Here is a 6,504-nt window from a genome sequence, read left to right as displayed (position 1 = left end):
AGGTCGATTTAACTGATATCTATAGAACAATTTATCCCAAAGCAGCAGAACTACATTCTTCCAAGTGTACATGGGACATTCTCAAAGATAGACTTCATGTAAGGACACAAAAGAAGTCTAAATAACTTTAAGATTGAAATCATATCAAGCGCCTTCTCCAACCACAATAGCATGAAACTAAAAATCAACCACAGTGAAAAAACTCAAAAATATTCCAACACATGGAGTCTAAATAGCATGTTATGAAACAATAGATGGATTATCAATGAGATCAAGGAAGAAATTAAAAAATTACCTTGAAACAAACAAAAATGAACACACAACTACCCACAATCTATGGGACACAGCAAAAGCAGTCCTGAGAGGAAAGTGCATAGCTTTACAGGCCCACCTCAAGAAGCAAGAAAAATCCCTAGTAAACAATCTAACCCTACACCTAAATAAATTGGATAAAGAACAGCAGGAAAAGCCCAGAGTAAGTAGAAGGAGGAGAATAATAAAGATCAGAGCAGAAATACACGACATGGAAACTAAAATTAATTAATTAATTAATTAATTTAAAAAATACAAAAGATCAATGAAACCAAAAGCTAGTTCTTTATAAGTATAACCAAGGTTGATGAACCTTTAACCAGACTCATCAAGAAACAAAGAGAGCCGACCCAAATAAATATAATCACAAATGAAAGAGGAGATGTAACAACAGACATCACAGAAATGCAAATGATTGTAGGAAAATATTATGAACAACTATATGCCAACAAAATAGACAACCTGGGCAAAATGGACAAATTCCTAAAAACATAGTCTTCCAAAACTAAATCAGGACGAAGCAGAACGCCTGAATAGACCAATAACAACTAATGATACTGAAGCAGTAATCAAAAAACTTCCAGCATACAAGGCTCCTGGACAGGTGAATTTTACCAAACTTTCAGAGAAGAATTAACACCTATCATCTCCAAACTAGTCAAAAAAATTCAGGATGAGGGAAAACTTCCAAGCTCTTTTTGAGAGGTGAACATTATCTTAATACCAAAACCAGATAAAGACACAATAAAGAAAGAAAATGATAGGTCAATAACCCTGAGGAACAGAGATGCTGAAATCCTATATAAAATATTAGCAAATCAGGTCCATCAATACATTAAAAAAAATATACATCATGATCAAGTGGACTTTATTCCAGGGATACAAGGTTGGTACAATATTTTTAAATTAATAAATGTGATATATCCCATAAACAAAATGAAGGGAAAAAAATCACATGATCATATCAATAGATGCAGAAAAAGTATTTGATAAAATCCAACACCCATTTATGGTTAAAAACTCCATCAAAGTGGGAACACAGGGATCATACCTCAACATAATAAAGATCATATAAGAAAAACCTACAGCCAACATCATAGTCAATTGGCAAAAATAAAAAGCGTTTCCCTTAAGATCAGGAACATGACAGGGATGCCCACTTTCACCACTGTTATTCAACATAGTACTTGAAGTTATAGCCATAGAAATCAGACAAGAAGAAGTAATCAAATCATCCAATTTGGAAAGAAGGAAGTAAAACTGTCAGTATTTGCAGATGACATGACATTGTATTTGGAAAACCCTAAAGACTCCACCAATATACTACTAGATCTAATAAATGAATTCAGCAAAGTGGCAGGATATAAAATCAACATCCAGAAACCAATGGCATTTGTTATACACTAATAATGAAATATCAGAAAGAGAAAGTAAGAAAAAAAATCCCATTTACTATTACAACAACAAAAATAAGGAACCTAGGAATAAACATAACCAAGGAGAGAAAAGACCTGTACTCAGAGAACTACATGACATTGAAGAAAAAAACTAAGGAAGATACAAATTATGGAAGAATATACCATGTTCGTGGATTGGAAGAATTAACATCATTAAAATTAGGTAGTATGGACTACTACCTAAAGCAATCTATAGATTCAACACAATTTCTATTAAAATATCAATGGCATATTTCACAGACATAGGAAAAACATTCCAAAAACTTATATGCAACCAAACAAGACCCCAAATAGCTGCAGCAATCTTGAGAAAGAAGAGCAAAGTTGGTGGTATCACAATGCCAGATATCAACCTATACTACAAGGCCATTGTAATCAAAAGAGCCTGATATTGGCATAAGAACAGGCATATAGACCAATGAAACACAGCAAAGAGCCCAGAAATCAACCCACTCCTCTATAGTCAATTAATATTTGACAAAGAGGATACCATGGAATAAAGACAGTCTCTTCAACAAATGGTGGTTGGAAAATTGGACGGGCAGATGCAAGAAAATGAAACTAGACCACCAACTTATGCCATACACAGGAATGAACTCAAAATGGGTAAAAGACTTAAATGCATAAAAATGCTAGAAGAAAACATATGCAGTAAAATCTCAGACATCTTTTGCAGCAATATCTTTGCCCATATGTCTCTGAGGGCAAAGGAAACTCAGGAAAAGATAAACAAATGGGATGATATCAAGCTAAAACACTTCTGTACAGCAAAAGAAACCATCAACAAAATGAAAAGAGAACCCACTGTATGGGAGAATATATTTGCCAATAATACAACCAATAAGGGGTTGTCAAATATATAAAGAACTTACATAACTCAACACAAGGAAGACAAAAAATCCAATTTAAAACTGGGCAATGGACCTGAAGAGACACTTTTCCAAAGAGGACATACAGATTGCTAATAGACATAAGAAAAAATGCTCAAGGTCAGTAATCACAAGAAATAAAAACCACAATGAGGTCTCATCTCACACATGTCAGAATGGCTACTATCAATAAATCAACAAACAACAAGTATTGCAAGGATGTGGAGAAAAGGGAACCCTACTGCATTGTTGGTGGGAATGCAGACTGGTGCAGCCACTATGGAAAACAGTGTGAAGCTTCCTCAAAAAATTAAAAATGGAACTGCCTTTTGACTCAGTGATCCCATTTCTGGGTATATATCCTAACAATCCTGAAACACTAAACAGAAAGAATATATGCATCCCATTGTTTATAGTGGCATTATTTATAATAGCCAACATCTGGAAATAGCCCAAGTGCCCATCAGTAGGTGAGCGGATAAAAAAGCTGTGGGACATTTACACCATGGAATACTATGAGGCTGAGAAAAAGAAGGAACTCTTGCCCTTTGGGACAGCGTGGATGGACCTGGGGGTTATTATGCTAAGTGAAATAAGCCAGTCAGAGAAAGACAAATACCATACGATCTCACTAATATGTGGAATCTCAAGAGCAAAGTAAACTGATGAACAAAATAGAATCAGAGGCTCGGATACAGGGAACAGACTGACAAATGACAGAGGGGAGGGGTTTAGATAAAGCAAGGTGAAGGGATTAGCTAAAGAACGGATATCCTTAGCCCGTGGGCACAGACAATAGTGTGGTAAAGGCCAAAGGAGAGGTGTCGGCCTGGGAGGAGGTGGGCAAAGGAGGGAGAAGGGGGACATTTGTAATAGTGTCAATGATAAAAAAATTAAGAAAAAAGAAATGTGCTACACATAGATGATGGAATACTACTCAGCCACAAGAAAAGAGGAAATACTACCATTTGGAACAACATGAATTGACATGAAATAAACCCATCAGAAAAAGCTAAGTAAGAACCATATGATCTCACTCATATGTGGAAGATAAAACTGAAATTTATAGACCCAGACAACAATATGGTGGCTACCACAGGGAAGGAGGTGGGGGTGTAGTAAAGGGTAAATGGGGCCAAATGTATGGTGACGGAATGTGATTTGACTTTGGGTGGTGGGCACACAAAGCAATATACGGATTCATGTGGCATAGAAAGGTACACTTGAAACCTATATAATCTTATCAACCAATGTCACCCCAATAAATTTAATTTAAAAAATAAATAAAAGACAACATCCCCATCAATAACCATCACAAGTAATAATTGATTCTGGTAAGAATCATCAATGGATGCTAAAACTAGTGGGTAAAAGTTTGATGAGAAAAAGATGTTGATATTATCTTAAAAGTGTCTCTCCACAAAGGAAAAAATAGTAACATTACAGTGAACAAATCTGGCAGATACCACCTTAATCAAATTTAACATAACCATTATGGGTCAAAATGACAGTCTGTACCTCCTGACAGAGCAACTCCTATGATATTTTATTCTTGCCAAAGGGCATAACCAGAATCTAATCATAAGGGAATCACAGAAAAATGCAAATTGAGCAATGTTCTACAAAATAATTGGCCTTCCAATATGTCAATGTCAAAAAAAAAAACAAAGTTTGAGGAATTACTTCAGATTAAAGGATTTTAAAGAGACATTACAATGTAATGTAATACATGATCCTAAACCAGAAAGATTTTTTTTCCTCTAAAGGGTTTATTGGAACTATTGTGAAATTTGAATAAGTTTTGTAGATCAAATAAAAGTATCAGTGTCAATTTCCTGACTTTGATTATGGTACCGTGATTATGGGAGAGAATGTTTTTGCTTTTAGTAAAGGAGCCTTATATGTGCAACTGACTTTTCTGAATGAAATTCCAACTGTTTAGAAAAAAATAGACTCATAAAGCAAATGGAGTAAATGTTATCAATTGCAGAATCTATATGAAGGGATTACAGAACTTCTTTGTTTAGTTCTTGCAACTTTTCTGTAAGTTTGACATTATTTCAAAATAAAAAGCTGTATTAACAAAGAGCAGATTTTCATTCTGCTTCCTCCATTAAATGCTCTGTGATGTTGGACAAGTTACTTCACCTCTCTGTGCCTCTGTGTCTGTTACATGAGAAGCAGAACAACACCCATGTTATGAGGAATAATTAATACATATAACATCTTTAAACTATAGTAACAAACAGACTAGTTTCACCGCTCTAAAATATTCCCCTGTGCGTCACCATATTCAACTCTCCAAAATCTGTTTTATTTCTCTATAGTTTGCCTTTTTCAGAATTTTACATAAATGGAATCACACAGTCTTTCCAGACTACCTTCTTTCACTTAGCAATATGCATTCATGCATATTACTTCTTTAAGATGTCTTTAAGACTTGCTATTTGATTCCTGGATCATATGGTAAGACTATGTTTAGCTCTGTAAGAAATTACTAAACTATCTTTCAAAGTAGCTGTACTATTTGACATTCCTTTCAGAAATAAATGAGATTCACTCCTGATGCTCTGTATCCTTACCAGCAATATTTATTTATTTATTTATTTATTTATTTATTTATTTATTTATTTATTTATTTATTTATTTATGTATTTAAGTCATGCTAATAGGTGGGTTGTTATGGTCTGAATGTTTATTTTCCCACAGAATTCATGTTGAAAGGCAATGTAATGCTATTTGGAGGTAGGGCCTTTGGGAAGTAATTAGGTCCCAAGTGTTAGTTCAGTGTTTTAGACTGATGACTGGGGCATCACCAGTCTTTTAAATCTCCCAATTCAGTCACTATAAAAAATTTTTTTTTGCTTGCTTTAACACATACCATCTTAATTAGTAGCTGCCATGAATGGAATTAGTGCCCTTAGAAGAAGAAACGGGAGAGTGTGCTTCCGCTCCCTCTGCCCTTACCAGTGAAGAAGGAGACGACCACCTGAAAACCAGGAAGCAAGCTCTTCACCAAATCTGCCCATGTCTTGATCTTGATCTGTTGACCAGCCTCCAGAACTGCGAGAAACAAATCCTGTTTACACTAAATAGTTTATGATACTTTGTTACATAGCAGCCCAAACTAAGACAGCTGGTGATATCTCATTGTCATTTTAGTTTGCAATTCTAATGACAAATGATGTTGAACATATTTTCATATGCTTGTTTGCCACCTGTATATCTTCTTTGGTGAGGCGTGTGCTCATCAAAGCTTTAGCCCATTTTTCAAATGGTTCGTTTATTTTCTTGTTGAGTTTTAAGAGTTCTTTACATATTCTGGATATATATCATTATACAGATATGTACTTGCAAATATTTTCTTCTGGTCTAAGGCTTGTTTTTTCATTCATCTATCAGTGTCTTTTACTCCGCAAAAGTTTTAATAAAGTTTAACTTTTTTTCCTCTCTTACAGATCATACTTTTGGTGGTGTATCTAAAAACTCATTCACAGCCCTGGCCTGGCGGCTCAGGTGGTGGGAGCGGACAAGGTCCACCAAAGGCTGCGGTTCACTTCTGGCCAGGGCACGCCCTTCAGGCTGCGTGCTTCAGCCTCTTTCGGGGTGCGCTGGGGAGACACATAATGTCGCTCTCTCTCAAATCGATAGAAACAGTCTCAGGTGAGGATTAAAAATAATAACAATAATAATAATAAAAACTGATTCACAAACCCAAGGTCTCACAGGTTTTCTGTAGCAGTTTCGTAGTTTTGTGTTATGTACTGAGGGCTGAGGTCCGCGTTGCGTTAATTCTGGTTTCGGGTGTAAGGTCTGTGCGCCGAGCACAGATCATATTAGCTCCCTGCTGAGGCCAAGATTTCTTT

This window comes from Miniopterus natalensis, chromosome 18 (genome assembly GCF_054644295.1).
Source record: "Miniopterus natalensis isolate mMinNat1 chromosome 18, mMinNat1.hap1, whole genome shotgun sequence".
In the NCBI taxonomy this organism is placed as follows: Eukaryota; Metazoa; Chordata; class Mammalia; order Chiroptera; family Miniopteridae; genus Miniopterus; species Miniopterus natalensis.
Note: the sequence above shows the minus strand (reverse complement) of the source record.